Below are 22,222 nucleotides of genomic sequence, written 5' to 3' on the forward strand. Positions count from 1 at the left end.
TGGATGCTCATTTTACTTAGCAAAGTAAGAATGTGGCCATGTGTTCATGAAACCTTTATATAATTATTTTATAATAGCTTCCATTTTTTTAAAAAAACTTAACTTACAGTATAAGTTTGATCTCTGTGAAGCAATTCTTTCAGTCCGTGGAAATATAACAATGTCAGCTTTGTTTCTGTTTTGTTAGGGTAGCCCCCAAATTAGAATCAGGATGATTGGACTCTACTCTTACACAATCACTAAGCACTTTTAGAGCCTTGGAAACTTAGGTAAATAAGTTAGATGACTACAAAAAGAAGATTAAGTAAGTTATGTGAATATAAAAATGAGGTTAGGTAAGTTATGTAAAAAGGATGCATGTTTTCAATAATGATAATATTTGATAAATAACCATTGACAAAAATGTAGATTTAGGCAATGGCTATGTTTATATCCAATGCTAAAGTAATATACACAGCTAATTCATTTGAAAACTACCATGTAGATTAGACATTTAATCCTTTAATATTAAGTTGACCCATTTACAAAAAGCTGTTTAGAAATATTTCTTATAATGTACATTTAATACTCAAAACCTAGCTTTTAAATCAAATTCTATGCTGATAACACACACACACACACACACACACACACACACACACACACACACATATACAGAGTTTCCAGATAGGTATCCCACCACAAATTATACCAGGTAAATGGCACTTTTTACTTAGATAATAAAATCTAACATTTATTAAGAATTCACAGTGGATATTCTTCTATATCACATTTTATGTGGATTATTTCACTTATCATGGCACTACCCAATTCTCCTGGGTGTTATTATTGCCATTATTTTCATTCTACAAATATGGAAATTGAGACTTAGAGATATGAACTCACGTGTCTAATGTGTAGAAAGTGTGCATTTGAGCTAGGAATTGACATCTAGGAAAGTTTGATTTCACAAATTTAATTTTGACTTACCCTATTATATATATAACAACTTTTAAAGCCAGGTTTACAGCTAGTAAATTCTTTAAGAGTGGGATTGAAGTGTTTACAATCCCTTTAATTATTAAATAATTTATCAAAAGTCAAAATCTCATAAAGTTGAAGGAATTAGTCATTTATTTTCTTTTTCACTAGTAAAGTGTCTTTCAGCAAGTTCTATAGCGTTGTCCATCTGATCCAGTTTCTTTATTCCCTTCATGCAGAAAGCTGTGCCAAATGGAATGGCTTTCTCATGGCCATCACAACAGTGTGCCTTCCATAAGCTCTTTATCACCATTAATATGTTCAAATTAATCATATGAAAGTAGGTCTGTATTTAAATAGTTGAATATAAAACTTAATAGCTTTGTAGTCTTGAATTTTCCTCAAGAGGTTGATGATGAAATTCTGCAACTCCCATGTAGCTTAGCATCTGAGTATTTCTCCATGGTTCATCTCGGTATTTCTCCAACACTGTAAGAGTGTGTCACTGGTATCTAACAACCTAGATTTAGAATTCTACTTCTTCACTTGACAGATTTTAAGGGCCAGGTACTCTGTTAAGCCCTGTAAAGCTGTTACCTCCTTGGTTCTTTATACTCACCCTATGATGGAGGTATTAGTAAATCTAGTTTGTGGATTAGGCAACTGAAATTTAGTAGGTTAGAGTTTCATTGCTTATGGAGAGCATGCTTTCAAAACTGGGTACAGGGTTTGTTCTGCCAAAACATGCATTATATCTTACTTACCTGTCAGAAAGTAAAAGCTATTTCTCACAGTTCGGCTAACAGTCATAAGAAAATGTTGATCCTACTTTTGAAACCGAATCATGCTAAATCTGAAAGAAGCCCAAAAGAAGAGGACCTTGCCACATATCAACTCAGCCCATGCTTAGAACTCTGTCAGAAGCTAATAGCACTTTCTGAAGATAGATTTGACTTGCTTCAATCTCACTGAGTTGTTATAAATATCTCTAGCATTCAATTAAGAATTATACAAAAATAATAAAATGTGACCCACAATCCTGAAAGGAAAGGAAACAGTTTATAGTAACAGACAAAAAGACGACCCAGATGTTGCAATGATTAGAGGATAAAATCAACCAACCAAACAAACAAACAAATAAGAAATATTATGTCAAAAATCCTAATGAATCTAGTTGGGAAATAAGATGGATAATATTCATATAAATATCAAGAATGTATGCAGAAATGTGGGCATTTTCTCCAGGTGCATTGTAGTTTTCATCACTACCTTTTATATATTTCATGCTTTCACACATTAAATCTATCTCAACCTTTGAAACCATATCTAATACAGTAGTAAGTCACTGTTTTAATGTTATGATCTAAAATTTCTAAGATCTGAGCTGGATTTTAGTGGGTTTATTTATCTGCTTCTTTGCAAGCCTAATACATTTCTATTGGATGCTGGACTTTGTGGATTTTACATTATTTATTGCCCGATACTTTTTGTGTTCCTAAAATATATTTTCTCCCTGGAAATGCAGTTATGCTACTTGGAAATGGTTTGATCCTTGCAGGTCTTTCTCTTAATGGATGCTATGTGGGACAAGGGCAGTTGTTAGGCTACGATTAATTATCCCTTTTCAGTGAAACAAGACCTTTCTGAGTACTCTACTCAGTTCCCTATAAACTATTTGGTGTTCCCATCTGGCTAATGGCTGGCACTAAGCCTGGTCTGTGTGAATGCTAGGTTCTCTTCCTTCTAGTTATTTATAATGGCTGTTTACTTTCACTTGGGCATGTTTCACTAATGCACATGACCTGGTTAGTATTTTCTAAGTGATTAAGGGAAGCCCCATGTGGGTCACCCAAATCCTATGGCTGGTACTATGCCCTGCAAACTCTAGCCACTTGGACCTTCCTGACTCAGCACTGTGTCTTCTACTCAAGGGGCCTTTCTTGCTCTGCCTGGGTCCCTCAGCTCTAAGCAGTCACCTGGAATTTCACACATGGCAGTAAACAGGGACAACTGTGAGGCTCAACTTGTTTGTTGCCTCTGTCTCAGGGATCACTGATTTTCATTGCCTGATGCCCACTGCCATAATACCCCCTTTTCATGCATATATTTTCTCTGACTTTTTACTTCTTTCAAGTGGGAGGGTAGATCTAATCTCAGTCAGAGCAGAAGTCTACGATTCCGTTTTGTGAAACTTATGGATGTCAACACTAATCAATCAGATATAAATTAGGACAAGTCTGCCTGTCAGTGAGGACTGAGTGAAAGGACATAAACAATTATTCTGTAGTGAGGTAAATATTATATATCATCTGTGGGTTGTAGCCCTAGTTCATGGAAATTAACAGCTATGTGCTTTTTACTTTCCATAAAGTATACAAAAATATATAGAATCAAAATCTTTATATTTGATCTAACATGAGCTACCTCTGACCTCCAAACAAGAGAGGCCAATCTGACATTGTAGTACCGAGAGTCATAGTTTTCTCCACTCCCTTGTCGCCATCCCAAATACCTCACCCCTCAAACACAGAGGCAGAGGTATTTGTGATCATTCTTACAATAGAAATTCTGCCTCTTTAATTTATAGAGAGACATAAGCTCTTCAGGTAGAGCCTAATACAGTTTTAGGTTATATAGAAAGAACCCTATACATTCACGTTTGATAAAGGTTCAGTTTGGCAATTCTTTTTTGCATGACAGGGAAATATGTTGTTTTTCCACCCAGTGTTTATTGGAACAATCCTTTAGCCATCACTTTCACAAAGTTGGCCTTTTGAATACAGTATTATCCAACTTCTTGCGTTTAAGGGAAGAAATTTATTATCACAGCAGTTTTATTGGTTTCTAAGACTTGTGATTTTTTTTGTTTGTTTGTTTCAGGGCTACTGCCCATCAATTGAGTTTCATAGCCTGGCAGTTAGGGTTTCTTAATTTATTATCATGAAAGTTATGGTTTGCAGACTTTTTTTCGATCCTTTATTTCTTTCCTTAAAATACCTTACATCCTGTCATTATGATAAACAGGCATCGTAGTGAAGATAGCCTCAGGTTTTAGAGGATTCCTTGCTTGTTCATATGCATTTTAAAAGGTGATATAAAAATAGTGTCAGTTATACACATTAGCTGTGGGTTTGATTTCTAGGGTAATGGTCAGCTGATATCTGGAAAATATTTGTATTTAAGAGCTAATGTTATTTTTGAAAGATGTAATTCACCAGTAATCAGAGTCTTTATTAAGTCACTGAAGCATTAAGTGCCTCATCTTTAACATAAAAGATATCTTGCTTTCTCGTTGGCCAGATGCTGTCCAAATGATTCTATATAATAAAAGGGTAATATGCAAATTGACCAAATGGCAGAACGGCCGGTGGCAATTGATGCACACTGACCACCAGGGGGAAGACACTCAATGCAGGAGCTGCCCCCAGCTTGTAGGACCGATCGCTTGATGGGGAAAGGGGAACTGGGGATGGGTGGTGGCAGACGTGGGCAGTGCCAGACCAAGGCCCCTGCCCAGCCAATTGCCCACACATAGAGGGCAATAGGTGGTGGGGGCGGGGCCAGCAAACAGTTGGGAATGGCCAACTTCTGGATCCCTACCCCTGGCTAGCAGGCTCCGATCGCCTGATGGCAAATGGGGATCTGGGGGTGGGTGTTGGTGGGAGGTGGGGTCAGCTGCTGGCAGCTGGGGAAGATGGCCCTGATCACAGGCCAAGCCTAGGGACCATACCTGTGCACGAATTTCATGCACCAGGCCTCTAGTCATTATATAATATTTACTGAGGACATTTTAATTCACTATGATGAAATATATATATATATATATATATATATATATATGTAAAATGTTTTACAACAAAAGTGAAAAGTCTCAAGGAAAGAAAAAGAAAAGAAGGAAGCTTACTGGTTTACATTTCCTATTTCTTTTTCTCTTTATTTTACACACACACACAATCACCACACTGTTACATAAACACTTCCTTTATGTAAAGTGTTATAATAGTAGTTGAAGGGAGACTGTGATAAGTTAAAGATATATAAAGTAAACTCCAAAGCAATTACTAAAATAATTATAGGTAATAAGCAAACAAAAGAGATAAAAATATTATAAAACATATTTAGTTAATCCAAAGTATAGCAAAAAGGAGTAGGCAAAGGCAGTAGATAATATATATATATATATATATATATATATATATATATATATATATAGAGAGAGAGAGAGAGAGAGAGAGAGAGAGAGAGAGAGAGAAATAGAATATTAACAGGAAAAAAATAAAAATAAATATTAAGATGTTAGATTTAAATTGAACCATGTAAAAAATTACATCAAATGCAAATTATCTTAACATCCCAGAATTAAAAGGCAGAGAATTAAAAATTGTGTAGAAAAGCATGATAAAACTATATAGTAGAGAATAATCATAAATCACAGATATAACAAATTATATCACAAATATCTAAGAAACAACAACTCAATATTACAATGTAAAACATCCTGAAATTAAAAAAAATAAGCAAAATACTTGAACAAGACACTTCACAAAGAAAGATATATGAGTGACAATTAAGCATAGAACACTATTTAACATCATTAATTATTAGAAAGATAAAAATTAAAACCACATGAGATACCATGAAAACATACTTACATAAAAAAGACTAAAAGTATTAAATTTTTATAAAGATGTGGAAGAATCAGAATTCCCACATATGAGTGGAAGAAGAGAAAAATGGTTGCAACCAACTCAACATACTGAGTGAAAGAAATCTTACAGGAAAAAGCAGATAATATATAAATCATTTAAATATTGTTGTCAAATAGGCAAAACTAATCTATGGTGAGAGAAATGCAATTCAATGATTGTGTCTGAGGGAATCTGCCTGGAAATTGGTACAGGGAAACTTTAGAGGGTGAAGGAAGTGTTCCACATGCTGATAGAGATGTATACATCTGCTGAATCTAATGAAAGTGTGTGCTTAAAAATCTGTGAGTTTTACTATACAGAAACATTAAAAGAACTAAATATGTGCTAACAGAACAGAGTGTGCAACATGGGACTATATATCTATTAATGCATTTAGAACCTATTCCCTTCTCAACATTTCAAAATTTCAACAAAAATGTTAGGCGGAAATATAGATAAAACATATGACAGAAGATAACTTTAAAAATTCTAATGTGCAAGTACTAGTACAATAAATCAGCTGTACAAATTGTGATTAATAAATGTCATCTCTTTATAGTCTATAATGATATAATACACATTTCTTATAGGATATATAAAGACTAGAGGCCCAGGGCACAAAATTTGTGCACTGTTGGGGCGGGGGGGCGGGTGGAGTCTATCAGCCCTGCCTGAACCCTCTCGCAGTCTGGGACTCCTTGGGGGATGCCCACCTGACGGCTTAGGCCCTCTCCTGCCACTGCCACTGCATTCGCCAGCTGTGAGCCTGGCTTTTGGTTGAGCGGTGCGCCTCCTTTGGGAGCACACTGACCACCACGGGGAAGCTCCTGCATTGAGCGTCTGCCCTCTGATGGTCAGTGCACATCATAAAGACAGTTGTTCTGCTGTTTGGTTGATTTGTATATTAGGGTTTTATTGTATATTATGATCAGCCCTGCCAGTGTGCAGTGGTTGAGCGTCGACCCATAAACCACGAGGTCAGGGTTTGATTCCCTGTCAGGGCACATACTCATGTTGCAGGCTTGATCTCCAACATGGGGCATGCAAGAGGCAGCTGATAGATGATTCTCTCTCATTTTTGATGTTTCCATTTCTCTCTTCCTCTCCATTCCTCCCTTAAATCAATACAAATATATTTTTTTAAAAAGAAAGATGATCAATTCCAACATAAACAATAATGTGTTACTACTAAGTAAATTTTGCTCTTTGTAATAATTTTGGTCAGATGAATGCATATCTATATATATAAAAGACTAAGTGACTGGCCGATCGGCTGGTAGGTATGGTGCACACTGACCACCAAGGGGAAGATACTCAATGCAGGAGCTGCCAAGCGACAGCAACTTTGCAGAGTACCTCTTGCACTCCGGGACCCCTCAGGGCATATTGGACTGGCGGTTTTGGCCTGATCCCCGTAGGCCAGGCTGAGGGACCATACCTGCCTGAGGGACCCCGCTAACTCCACAGACACCCTTCGAGCCCTAGTGCCACCTCCAGTGTGGCCAGCAAGGAGGAACTGTGAGAGGTTGGCTCCAGGGCATGTCCGGCTGGTCTCACCCAGTCCTTCCCCGCCAGCCACCTTCTAATTAATTTCCTTTCAATGTGCATGAATCTGTGCACCAGACCTCTAGTAATTATATAACACTAGAGGCCCGGTGCAAAAAAATCCCTCAGCCCGGCCTATGCCCTCTTGAAGTCTGGGACCCCTTGGAGGATGTCCACCTGCTGGCTTAGGCCCGCTCCCTGGGGGATCAGGCCTTAGCTGGCAGTCAGATATCCCTCTGGCAGCCTAGCAGCCATCAGAGGATGTCCATTTGCCTGAGGGGAGCAGACCTAAGCTGCAGTCAGACATCCTTAGTGCTGCTGAGAGGCAGGAGAGGCTCCCGCCACCACTGCTGTGCTGGCAGCCAACAGACTGGCTTGTGGTTGAGCAGAGCTCCTACTGTGGGAGTGCACTGACCACCAGGGGCAGTTCCTGTACTGAGCGTCTGCCCCCTGGTGGTCAGTGTGTGTCATAGTGACCAGTCATTCCCATTCATTCTGCTGTTAGGGTCAATTTGCTTATTACCCTTTTATTATAAAGAATAGAGGTCTGGTGCATGGGTAGGGGCCGACTTGTTTGCCCTGAAGCGTGCCCTGGATCAGGGTGGGAGTCCCGCTAGGGTGCCTGGCCAGCCTGAGTGAGGGGCTAAGGGACATTTTCAGGCTGCCCAAACCCCCTTCAGGATGGGGGTCCCCACTGGGGTGCCTGGCCAGCCTGGGTGAGGGGCTAAGGGTCATTTTCAGGCTGCCCAAACCCCCTTCAGGGTGGGGGTCCCCACTGGGGTGCCTGGCCAGCCTGGGTGAGGGGCTGATCGCTGTTTGCAGGCTGGTCAAGCCCCCTTCAGGGTGGGGGTCACCACTGGGGTGCCTGGCCAGCCTGGGTGAGGGTCTGGTGGCTGTTTTCAGACTGACCAAGACCCCCGGTGACCAAAGCTCCCAGCCTTTCCTTTTTGGTGTGTTTTTTTTTTAATTCGCTCCAGCTCCATGGCCATGGTGACTGGAGGCAGGTATCTGGGGTTTATTTACTTTCTATAATTGAAACTTTGTTGCCTTAATAGGAGGCAAAAGCCAGCCGGAAAGCTTGGCTTCTTCCATCATTGGGGCAACCAAGCCTCCTACTTTCTCCAGCTCCGTGGCTGCCGGCCGCCATCTTGGTTGGGTTAATTTGCATATAGTTGCTGTGATTGGCTTGTGGGAGTGGCTTAAGGTATAGCAAAGGTATGGTCAATTTGCATGTTTGTCTATTATTAGGTAAGATAACACTAGTGCTATCATTTTCATACTTTTTAAAAAATATATATTTTATTGATTTTTTTGCAGAGAGGAAGGGAGAGGAATAGAGAGTTAGAAACATCAATGAGAGAGAAACATCGATCTGTTGCCTCCTGCACACCCCCCACTGGGGATGTGCCCGCAACCAAGGTACATGACCTTGACCAGAATTGAACCTGGGACCCTTCAGTCTGCGGGCCAACGCTCTATCCACTGAGCCAAACTGGTCATGGCTATTTTCATACACTTTTAATTGACAGATCCTATAGTCAACATGTTTATATAAACTTATCTCTATTTTTAACCATACAGGAGATAGGAAAATATTATTATGATGATGATGATTCATAAATTGAGTTTCAAGATGGTGAACTAAAAGCTTGTTAAATTACAGATCCATCTTTGAATCCAGGTCATCAAAGTGAGAACTCTATCCTCTTAACAATTCTCCCTTTATACCTGAGTATCACTGTGGTTCCAGATAGTAATGCTCACCAGGTTTCATTCATTTTTTAAATTCTGGTTGCTAGAATCCAATTTCTTCCTAGGCTGCAGCCTTCTTCACTTAACTTCCAAGATTCTGAGGATATTTTTTCCATTTCTCTCTCTTTTCCTCTTAGAGATTGGACTTTGGCCTTCAAACATAGCCCAAGTGATTGAAAAATAATAACTGCCTTGTTCAGGTATTATATTCAGACATCCTGCCTTGTAGGAGCTAACTATATGTTAGACTCTCACAGGTAGACATTATGTTCTTATTGGGTTTTCTCTAGGCCTGAGCCCTTGGTGTTATTTCCTTCTTGAATTGCCACTCTATTTCCAGGTTTTGTATTATATCTTTTTCTCTAAAGCATAGTGACAAGGATATAGATTCCATAGTTATACATATTAAATTCCAAATACTAGTTCAACCAATAACTATATGCACTTAATTTATTTGACTTTCAGTTTATCACTGTTAGTTACATGCCTACTATTTAGAATTATTTTTAAATGTTATACTCAATGAAAATATCCTATATAATAAAAGCCTAATATGCTATGTGTCCAGTTGTCCAGTCAGCTGTTCAACCAAAGCGTAATATGCTAATGATATGCTAAGGCCGCTCAACTGCTCACTATGATGTGCACTGACCATCAGGGGGCAGACAGTCAACCAGGCGGCCAGTCACTATGACATGCACTGACCACCAGGGAGCAGATGCTCTGACTAGTAGGTTAGCTTGCTTCTGAGGCTCGGCTAATCGGGACTGAGTGAGTTTGGATGGACATGCCCTGGAGCCCTCCTGCAGTCCCTCCTTGGCTGGCCATCCTCCTGAGTCCCTCCTTGGCCCTGATCGTGCAGGAGTGGGGTCCCTCAGCCTGGCCTGTACCCTCTCACAATCTGGGACCCCTCAGGGGATGTCAGAGAGCTGGTTTCAGCCTGATCCCACAGGCAAGGCTGAGGGACCCCACTGGTGCATCAATTTGTGCACTGGGCCTCTAGTATAAAATTATATAATTCTGCTACAAGAATGTCAGTAACAGAATAAAAGTCTAACACATTGTGATTTTATTATTGTTACAACACAATTCTCTTCATGTGTGGCCCCACGTTGCTTAGGAGGAAAGTAGGTGTCCCTTGGCCAATGTGTTTTGGCAACCCTTCCTTGATATATGAGGAATATAAACATATTAAAGGCATTGAGATATTCTTTGGTAAATTTATTTAGAACTTATTAATATCCCTCCTAACACAGAAAATACTTTGTGTAACCCCAGAGAAGTCATCCATTGTCTTCAACTTGCTCTTCTGAAGATGGAATCCATGCTGCAGGCACCAAAGCTCTATAAATTTATAGTGGCACTAGAAGTAACCATAAAATAGTGCTACGGGTCATACTAATAAGACATGTCTGCTTAAAGTCAAGAATGTCAACCGATGATGAAATTCCAAAGCAAACACATATTGATAAAAATAATTTCAGTTTTAGAACATGACAAGTTTTTTAAATATCAAACCAGGTTTTGCTGGAAGGCAGAAGTCAAGTTTTATTAACATTTATTTCCCCACTGGGAAATTTACTGATGCTAACAGTACTGTACCAATTGATAAGGGCATAAAATTTTGTTTTGCTTTAAATTCAAAGACAAAACTACTAAATATTGTTTCCAGTGATATTATTAATAGACAGGATAGGAGGTTTTTCCTAAATATAAATTAATATATGCTTCTCTCCTGCTTAAAAACATTCAATATATTTTTCAGTTTAGCATTAAAAACTACACCTGTAATGTATCCCTTGCTTCCTCTGTGAAAAGTCCAATAGGGCCCTTTATTTCAATCACTGTGAATAATTAATGTTTTCCTGGGGCTATAACTTCATATCTTTCTGTAAGATTTTCTGTACTGTCTGGAATGTCCTTTTCCCTCTTTATTTTCCAGCTGTATTATTTTACTTCAAGCTCTAGGTCAATTAAACAATCTAGAATACTGCCTGACATATACAGGGTGTCCCAAAAATGTATAGAAATTTTAACAACTGATAGCTCGATTTTTTAAAATGAAATGTATTTTAATAAACACTGCCTTTTTTAATTATTCAAAGTTTGTATATATGTTATTTTGGGACATCCTATAGAAGGAAAAGCATAGTAAAGAGATAAAACACAAGCTTGCTTATTTATTTATTTATTTTTATATTAATATGAGAAAAGGGAATTTGAATTATGGCTCTTGCCCCTTTCCCTTTGTGAACCTGGGTAAGTGACCTAATTTTCTGCGCCTTTCCCCCCTCCTCCCCCCTATTTTTAAAAAATGAGGTATGGGCATAATGCCTACTTTAAAAGATCTTTTGTGTAGATAAAATTAGCCAGTAAACATCACAGAGGCACAACTTTACTCTGAATTCCTGGGTGACAAATGTTACGTCTATTTATATTATGCCTCCAGAGTTAAATAGATTGTGGGACATACTTTCATTGTTTTAAAATGGAAAATTTTAAATGAAAATGATAGTGATTTTTATAGTAGTAATTATTATTGTCATTGGGGTCATCACCATCTACATGAAAGCAGGATAGAAGCTGTTTGAAAGGAAGTGGACAAAAAGAATCTCTAAGGAGAAAAGAGCTTTATGGAATTGACGACCGGCTAAGGAAGTGTTTGTGAAGGAAGGACTCAAGGTGGATAAGCAAAGTGAAAAACTAAGCAATACCGCACAATGTCTCTAGAAACAAAATTCTAGATTTGTTTCTAGATTTGATGGAGAAATTTGTGCACCAGAATTTTTTTTATAAATGTCCTGTGTATATTTGAAAAAATATGTGTTCTTTTTTAGTTGTGTGTTTTTTTTCCCCCTGTATAATTCTGGTAGATCAAACTTTTTGATTATTTATTTAACAACAAATTTATTTTTTTAAATGATTAATCTATCAGGTTCTGAGGTATACTTTATTGTTCCACTATGATGGTTGATTTACTCAGTTTACCTACTTTTTCCTCAATTTAATATATATAATTTGAAGTTATGTTATTAGTCCATTTACATTTGCATTGTTACATGTTATATAAATTCAAACTCATATATATATATATGAATATATATATATATATATATATATATATATATATATATATATATTCATATTCTTTCTTCCTGTATTGAACTTTATTTTGTCCAGTATAAATATAATTATATCATTTATTTTTTATTATTTTTTAAGGTTTTTTTAAATTCAAATTTATGTGTCTTCATGTTTTTAGGTGTGTTTCTTTTAAATATAAGAGTTGTATTTGAAAATATACATTAGAATATATTTGCCTCTTTATTAATGAGTTTGTTATATTTACATTCATTGTGATTAACGTTATATTTTGATAAATGTTTCTAGATTTTATTTGATGTTATTTGTGCTACCTATTTTTTTTGTTTGTATTCTCTTGACTCCCCCTCGCACCCCAACACACACCTTTGTTTTGCTTTAGTTAAGTTTATTATTATTATAATATTATTATTATTGATGTTGTTATTAGGAAGTTTACTTCTATCAAATTTGAAATTATATAACCTACTTTAAAAACAAATAGTTACCTTTAATATTTAACATGCTTTTTTAATTTATTAAAGTATAAAATTAATCAATATTTTTAAACTTCTCATGACAATTTGTCATTTCTGCTAACTTATATGATTAGTATTTTAGTTCTAGTATGATTATTTACCAAATCATGTAGACATTATTCTTATTGATATTTTATTTTTAACCTCATTTCTTTCTGCTCTAAATCTTATAATTTCCTTTCTTCCGTTTCCTTTGAATTTAATTTACTTTGCTTTTCTAGTTTCCTAAGCTGGGAAGTAATGTTATTGATGTTATATCTTTTTTCTTCTCGGTATAGTCATTCAATGCTATGAATTCATTTCTAAGCACTGCTTTAGTAGCATACCACACATATTGAAAAGTTGTGTTTTCATTTTTATTTGGTTCAAATTTTTTTTTAAGTTCAGTTGATACCAGTATTTCTTTTTTGACCCATATGTTATTTGAAGTATATTGTTTAATCTCCATATAAAGAGGGTAAGAGGAAAGAGAGTAAAATAGAAAATACTATAAGAGGTCATCTACTTCCACTATGCAAGAACATGCCTATAATAATCAACACATTAGAAAAATAGATGCTTCTATCATTCAGGGAATCCCCAGGGATTTAGGACCTCTGTGTCAGACACTCCTGTTACTCAGAAATTATAATAGTTTTAGGAACTCTATGTCAGGAACTGCAGTCGAAGACCAAATATTAGTAAGAATCAGGGGCAGAGACGACTCTACATGCATACTTATTTTTGTTTTACAACATAGTATTCTTCAAGTGACTCTTAAAACTGAGTTTGAGAGTAATCTTAACTTTTTTAAAGTAATAAATACAAATGCCATTTTAAAATAGTTGTCTCATATTTAGTTCCTGTACTTGTGTGCTCTTTGACTTCAATAGGATATTAGCATATAATGAATTATTCTGCCAAGCATGAGTTACAAGGAATACTGATTACAATAAAGAGAAAGTAAAATTTCTTTTATTTATAATGGCCCACTGCTGATCATCTTAGACTTAGCCTGTTTCAACCTTTAGACATTCAACATGGCTTACCGAAAGACACTGAAAGCTATGCATAATTTCTTCAATTACTCTGGCTACCTATTGCTTGATATTATATATAACTAACAATGATTCAAGGCATTGATTTTTTTTCAGGCTATAATTTTTAAAGAAGTTTTTAAGAGAAAAGCACATCAACTAATCAGCCATCCATTTATCTTTTAACATGATAGACTAATGAAAAATCCTTTAGGAAAAGAATTATAAAATCCCTAGGGACTATAATTTCAGTTAAATATCTTTTTAATATGTCTTAAATGTTTATCCATAGGAATTTCTCTATCATTTCAGTTTATAGAATACGGGGGGGGGGCAGGACTGGCAAAATACAATAATTAAATCATATAGTGAAATTTTAACATAAGTTAAGAAGGTAGTTCAAATAGTAGATAATATTTAGATATTGATATTATCTATTGTGCCATTATAAAACATCTACAACTTTAGTTTTCAAAATTATAAAAAATATGTAAAATAAATGTTAAGATGTTCATTTTAAAAACAAGGAAATTGAAGCCCAGTAGAACTAGTAAGAAGGCCAAGTCCACATACATTGTTAGGGCATATGTGTTAATAAAGTGATAGATATAAAAACCCAGGATTTGGGTTCTCTACAGATAAGTTTTTGAATTCTGAGTCTCCCACTTGTAATTGTGTGACTTTATTCAGTTTTCTTATCTTTACCATATTCAATTGCTGTACATGTAAAGTGTGACTTGTTGGATTTAGTTTGTTGTTTTTGTCAAGGTTCATTATTGTTCAGTTGTCATTTTTAAGTATAGTTTTATTAAACATAAACATGTGTGTTCTTGATATAACTGGTTAGATAGAAGGGATGAATATAGAGAACTGTTAATAAGCCTAAAAAGGGTAAAGACTCTAGCAAGAACTAGAAGGACCCATCAGAATCACTATTAACAGATAGAAGTCACAACAAGAGTTGGACTAAGCAGGTATGATTGTAAATTGCATCGCCTATTTCCTGAAAGATAAAATCTTTTTCATGGTCCTACTAATCAAAACAAGGTAATAATAAAGTATAATAAGCAGAAAAAGTAAATCCAGGCAAGACAATCCGTGACCCAGATTTGAGGAGGAAGAATAGAGATGGCTCTTATTTAGGAAGAAGAGATGGAGAGTTGTTAGAATAAAGGAAAACAGAATAGTCTTTGCATACAAGCCAGAATTGTGTGTTAGTCATTGGGTCTTTCCAAGCTAAAGCTATTTACTGGGAAGGGATAGGTAAGAAAAATGAAGTGAAGAAAGTTGTTAATTGGGGAAGATTTCACTTTTCAGGTGAAGTAACAGAAGAATCTTTCTGAAATGGTTTGACTTGGTATAAATGGCTTAATTTCATGAATGGGTGAGACATTTGACTCAGATTAGTTGCCAGAATGGAAGGTAGAGATATACAGCACATTTTGAGAATAAGATCATATATTTAAATTACCTGACACACGGTAAAAACTCCTTAAAGAATGTTTCTTTACTTATACTTTTCTTCTAGATCTATGCTTTTTCTAATTCACTGTGTTCACTGCTTACACAAACCCTATAGCTACAAGTCAACCAGTCTCTTAGAAGTGAATAAGTGGACATACAAATACTCTAAAGGTGTTTCATGGGAAATTTAAGAATGGAAGAAAAAAAATTGAGGTCAGGTCATAGTCTTCTTAGTCATTCTATAGAGTCAGATTTTTACAAAATAAAAGGGCAATTAATATCAATGCTGGGTTGTTTTCAATAGAACCTCATAGTTCCATTTCTGAACCCCAGAAAAGTCTCACACTCTTCTGGAAATTTGAGTCAGTTTCCTTAGATGCCATCCGCCAACACATGCCATGTTCACACACTGTAAGAGGCCATGGGCCTGTCTTTGGGGCACTGGAAAAACAGATTGACATAGAAACAACTAGAGTAGACAAACAGGAATCTTCTACTCTGACTGCCATTTTTTGAAGTAGAAACAAGACTATTGTTAATGGAATTGGGAACCTGAAGTTAATAGTGTTACTTAAGTGCAACTAGCCTCTATTTTCTCATCCTAAAAGGATAAATAACACCTTTAAAATGTGCCATTAGAATCAAATAGAATTGAGGTTTCAGGTAGAAAAATCTTTAGTCCATTAATTGGTGTTCACAATTGGTTGTTGATTTTGAAGAGTAAATCCAGCAACTGTATAAAATCAATCACTGCCAGTCTCAACTTAAAAATATAACATCCGAGACAGTTGTAGAACCAAAAATAAACAGTTCTTTGGCATCTTTGTGTACTAATTCTTTGGCAAGAGTAACTTGAGTGCAACCCTCAGGAAAATAGGTATAACTTCCAGGGTATATCTTTGGAATTTTGGAGAGGATTTATTTATTAGGTAGTTATGATTAATTATATACTTTTTAATCCAAAAATAATTTTCAAATATCTACTATACACCAGCCACTCACACAGCAATTTTCTGTTTAAAATATATTTTAATTCACTTTCATTAGCACATTTCTGACAAAATTAAAGAAACAAACCCCCAAAGCACAAATTACATATGAACTACTCAATTTTCAAAAAGAAAACAAAGCCATATAACAAGCACCCAAGTTGAAGTAGAAATTACCAGCACCCAGAAGACATACTCTCTTTTAGTCATTTATCCCTACCCCTTTTAGGGGTTGTTTCCCATTCTTAAAATACATTATTTTAACCTGCCTTGCCAGATATTTGTTTTCAAATATTTCCTCCTTCACTGTGACTTTTCTGATGTTTGTATCATCTGCAATTGTTATATTATAGAATAAGAGAAAAAAATTCTGGAATCTACTGAGACTTTTGTTGGTTTCTTGAATCATGAAGCCAAAACAGAGAAGAAGAAGCAGGTGGACTTGCACTCTAGTTACTTTTCCCAAGGAGTTAGTACACAAAGATGCCAAAGAACTGTTATTTACTGTTTGGCCCTTAATACACTATAAATATAGACAAGTGTCCTGATAGTTTTGTTCAATGTTAGTTCACAGTTAAAAATTGTGGAGTATGTTGGACTAGAATTTCAAAGCCAAGTGGGTAAAGGTATTGCAACCAGCTTCACTGAATTTTTAGAGCACTGATGTATGACTGTAATTTTCTTTTGCAGGTTGGTAATAGATCTGTATTTGTGTGCTCTTAATGTGGGAATATGTTCTGAAAGTTTCATGGCTGTCATTACAGTGGCCTTCCCCAAGTGGTGAATCAGAGTTCATGCCAGCTCTGTGAAGGTCTCAGAGTTAGGGAGAGAAATGAGTTTATTTAGCAAAGCCTCCCATGTCCTTATGAAATCTGACCTCATTACCTGACAGTGAGAAACCACAACACCTGGAATGGAGAGACACAATTCCTCTGATTAAAAGAATTCAATGACCTCTGAATACTCTGGAAAAAAAAAAGAAACATCTTGAATTATGAATTTCTTCATAACCTAGTCCCTGCTTATCTCTTCAGCCTCACCTAAAACCAATTTTATCATTATTTCATGCTCTAATCACAGTAAACTATTTAATTTTTAAAATTTATTAAATTTGTTGCAGTGATATTGGTTAATAAGATTATATATGTTTCAAGTAGGCAGTTCCATAGTACATTATCTGTAAATTGCATTGTGTGTTCACCATCCAAAGTCAAATCTCCTTCTGTTACAATATATTTGACCCTCATTACTCTCTTTCTCTCTCTTCAACCCACCCCTCCCCTGCCCCCCCCGCACCCAATCTCCATTTCCCTCTGGTAACCACTATACTGTTGTCTGTGTCTATGAGTTTGTTTGTTTTATTTCAGTTATATATCCTATATATGATTGAAATCATATTGTTCTTGACTTTTTCTGCCTGATTTATTTAGCTTAGCAAGATATTCTCCAGATCCATCTATATTGTCACAAATGGCAGTATTTCATCCTTTCTTATAGCTGAGTAGCATTCCATTGTACATATAAACCACATATTCTGAAGAACTCATGCAGTAAACTATTTTAATTTTCCACCCTCAGCCATGATCTCTCTTATCTGTGTCTTTGTATTTATTTTTTCTTTTTGCCATCTCTGCCTCTACCATCTTTATCTTGCTCACTCCTGCTCTTTTGTTCAAGGCTCATCTTAGGCATCACCTCTTCTAAAAAACATATAGAATCTTTTTTGTTTGTTTCTTTTTTTTCTTTATTGATTAAGGTGTTACATATGTGTACTTATTGCACCATTGTGCTCCCCCCCAACTCATGCCCTCACCCCCACCCCCTGGTGTCTGTGTCCATTGGTTAGGCTTATATGCATGCATACAAGTCCTTTGGTTGATCTCTCCCCCTTACCCCCATCCTCCCCTACCTTCCCTCTGAGGTTTGATGGTCTAATCAATGCTTCTCTGTCTTTGGATCTGTTTTTGTTCATCAGTTTATGTTGTTCATTATATTTCATAAATGAGTGAGATCATGTGATATTTATCTTTCTCTGACTGGCTCATTTCACTTAGCATAATGCTCTCCAGTTCCATCCATGCTATTGCAAATGGTAAGAATTCCTTCTTTTTTACCACAGCATAATATTCCATTGTGTAGATATACCACAGTTTTTTAATCCACTCATCTGCTGATGGGCAGTTAGGCTGTTTCCATATCTTAGCTATGGTGAATTGTGCTGCTATGAACATAGGCATGCATATATCCTTTCTGATTGGTGTTTCTAGTTTCTTGGGATATATTCCTAGAAGTGGGATCACTGGGTCAAATGGGAGCTTGAGAAGAGTTGAGGTGTCTCTCCTGTGGTCCACAACATTAACTCATCAGTTATTTGTGTGAAATTGAGATTCCTTATTTGCCTAAATTCTCCAGTCTCTCAATACTGTAAGCCAGAAACCTTAGTTTTCTAACCAATAAATCAGAAATTCCTAGGATAGTAGCAGGTTCATAATAGATCCTCAATAAATATTAAAATATTTGAAGACATAAATAAATTAATTGAGAAATATAACCCAGAAAAAATTATATTTCAAGCAACTATCTTTCCCTTGTTATTGTAGTTACTTCACCCATTCCCTACCAAGGGATTCACCTTTTTCATAATGGAAGTCTAATTCTTATAGGCATGTATGAATCACTGTCTACACCGGATGCATTCTTGATGAGGATTATTTTTAATGTGCATTTCCCCCCATAATTTGAATTCTAGTTGCACCTAGATGTATGATGTAACTACTTTAGTTTCACATTGTTCAAAAATCACCATATACTTTTTTGTTGTTGTTGAAATATTGCTGTCGCTCTTCCCTACTCCTTACATTTCTCCAAACTTTATAGTCAGTAAAATGTATGCATAAGGAAAACACACTTTACAGAAAGTATAGGATGAGCAAGTAAGAAATATTTGTAATTTTCAAATAATTTCTCACTATATTTTGCCTTTTAATCTATTTGGTTTTATTAATTGGAAGCTTCAATAAATGATTTGCAAGTGTGTTTGCCACAGCCTAATTTAAGCCTGAAACTTATTTCTACTAAACATTGAAAGTAAAAACTTGAAAAAAAATGTAGAAGTAGTAGAATATATATATATATATATATATATATATATATATATATATATATATATATATATATAATGACCATTTTTTCACCTTTTTTTATGTCATTTTGTTACAGTTCTGTATAATGGGTAATGGATTTTCTTTACAAATAAATAAAAGAAATAAAGTACTCTGGATGTCATTATAGGCAACTCAAACTTCCTTCAGTCTGTGCATTTGTGAACCTTCTCTTCCTTCTGGAGACTGCTCTTTAGCATCAGCGGCTGACAAATCAATCGGACCAGGACTGCGACATTCTGTCTGTCTCCCCTGTCCTGCTCTTGGAACTTAAAGAAAGTTGTTTATTCTCCTCTGACTCTTCTGCCAGTACACGCGGAAGGCTTTGCAAAGTGTCATTTAAGTGGGACATCCATCACTTAATCTCGACTCCTTTGCTCACACTCCAGTAGCTGGGATGTAAGCAGGGATAATGTGTTTGATTTTCATTTTGACCTTGGTTGTCTTAAAGGCTGTCTCACTCCATGAGGGCTCTTTCCAGACAAAATGGCTTTCCACTGACCTCACCTGCTACAGCTCATGGTCTCTGCTTTACAGCCTTCCTCCATGGAGGCGAGTGTGCCCACTCATGCTTCCCTTCCTCCTTCCCCTCTCCTTATCTGAGACAACACAATGAGTAATGACATTTCCTTAATCTGAATGACATCTTAGGATTCACAAAGGGCCTTTGTAAACTAATATATTTAGTGGGTGGAAAAGTATTATACAAAGAACTCAGACTTTGGAACCAAATTAGGGATTTGCAACCTGTTTCTACCACTTATTTGCTTAAATGTTTATGTTCTTATTTGTGAAATGGTGATCATATTTATTTTGTAGCCTTAAGGTGAACATTTATTTGTTTTTTGGTTTTCTTATTTATTTATTTTGCAAGTATTTAAGTGCCAGATCCTCTTCAGGAAATACAGTATTGAAAAAGACAGACCAACTTCCTTTCTTGTATAACTTACATTCAAATTGATGAGTAAAGCAAAAGAATTATAAATATTTTATAATATTAGACACATGACATTGTATAAGTCATGTAACTTTCACATAGTAGGTCACAAGAAATAGTATCTTTCCTTTTATTTCTATTATGATGAAAGATATTATGATTTTAAAAAATATATTTTTATTGATTTCAGATAGAAAGGGGGGAGAGAGATAGAAGCATCAATGATGAGAGAGAAACATAGATTGGCTACCTCCTGCACACCCTGCACTGTGGATCAAGCCTGCAACCAGGACAGGTGCCCTGACCAGGAATCCTGGTTCATAGGTTGACGCTGAACCACTGAGCCATACCAGCGAGGCAATATTTTAATCAGTTTATTTTTCTTCTTCTGTTTATAAAAGAAATGGGATGGCTTGTTGATGCATCAGCTTGGCTGTTCTGAACCACAGCCCCAGAATTCCTTTTCTAGGATGTTGCCAGTTGGACGTGGCTGCAGGGCTGTCTCTCAAGAGAGCTGGGAGATGAAAGTAGGCAGAAACCCTTTTGTAGCAAACACACACCTCCTCCAGCGATTCAATCAAACACTAACTACCACTGCTGTGAAGGGATCTGCAGATATAATTAAAGCCCTTAATCAATACACTTTAAGTTAATCAAAAGGGATACTAGTTGGGGTGGACCTTATTTAATCAGTTTGAAGCCCTTTAAAAGAGTGCTTAGGCCTTCCATGAGCTCTTAGACACAAACAGAGCTGGGTCTCCCTGCCTGCCTGCCTGCCTGCCTGCCTGCCTGCCTGTGAGTAACGAGCTCTAGCTCATAGCAGTGGGGTTACAACCTGCCCAGCATCCCCCACCCTAGCTATCTGTCCTAAGGAATTAAAATTTTAAATATAGGACTCTAAGTATATTTCATACAGTTGACTTACCCAATTTTTAAATATAAGCATAACCAATGGAAACAGACAAAGGAGGGTGAGGGCCAGTGCTAGGGGGTGGGTGTGGGCTGGGAGAGGTCAATGAGGGAAAATGAGACATATGTGATACTTTCAACAATAAATAATTTAAAAAATAAAATATAGTTTTATCATACAAATAAATAAAATAAAATTATTATTGCAAATATTTAAATTCACCTGTTTTCACTAAAACAATAACGTGCATTTCCCCACACCATTACAAACTCTCTGGAAACAAAATTTAGTTACTATGTGATCTTTCCTATATGACTGCCTTTAAGGGAATTCTATTTTATTGCTGTAAATGACATTATGAACATCTCTGCACATAAAACCTATATTGTATTGGTATCTAAGGACAGAGTCCCAGAGGTGGAATTGTGAGGTTAAATGGCATGTGCAGTTGGGGGCTTCCAATAAATAACAGTTTTTGAAAAGACCGTAACCTTTGTATTCCCAACAGCAATGCATACATGGCAACTGAGCTCTTGCCTGAAGTAATTATATGCCCACACAAGTTAGCTAGGTCTCTTCAAACTGCCAAAACCAGCAAAAAGCATGGAGTGGAGTCTGCTGCAAGTTTCCCTCCTGTGTACTATAAAAACTGTGAAAGTCTTATCAAACTTTCCATAAGATTGTTGTCCTTGCCTTGATGCCATTTAGTGTCCTATATTTATCTTATCTTTTTACATGTGCCACAGATTTCTTCATTTAATTTTCACTTCTCTGTAGTAAGAGAAAAACGATTCTAAGTCATTATTTATTTATTTTTTCTTTTTTAAAATATATTTTTATTGATTTCAGAGAGGAAGGAAGAGGGAGATAGAAGCATCAATGATGAGAGAGAATCATTGATTAACTGCCTCCTGCATGCCCCCCCCCCCACCTACTGGGGTTCAAGTTGCAACCCAGTATGTGCCCTTAACCGGAACTGAACCTAGGACACTTCTGTCTGCAGGCCAACGCTCTCCAGCCATGGGCAAACTATGGCCCGCGGGCCGAATCTGGCCCGTTTGAAGTGAATAAAACTAAAAAAAAAAAAGACCGTACCCTTTTATGTAATGATGTTTACTTTGAATTTATATTAGTTCACACAAACACTCCATCCATGCTTTTGTTCCGGCCCTCCGGTCCA

General features: G+C 36.4%; 1 pseudogene; it reads left to right on the top strand.

Annotated features, from left to right (window-relative positions):
* Positions 1-22,222, top strand: part of LOC118664172 — a 125,911-nt pseudogene that overhangs the window by 69,190 nt on the left and 34,499 nt on the right.

Source organism: Myotis myotis, unplaced genomic scaffold (assembly GCF_014108235.1).
Source record: "Myotis myotis isolate mMyoMyo1 unplaced genomic scaffold, mMyoMyo1.p scaffold_m19_p_10, whole genome shotgun sequence".
NCBI lineage: Eukaryota > Metazoa > Chordata > Mammalia > Chiroptera > Vespertilionidae > Myotis > Myotis myotis.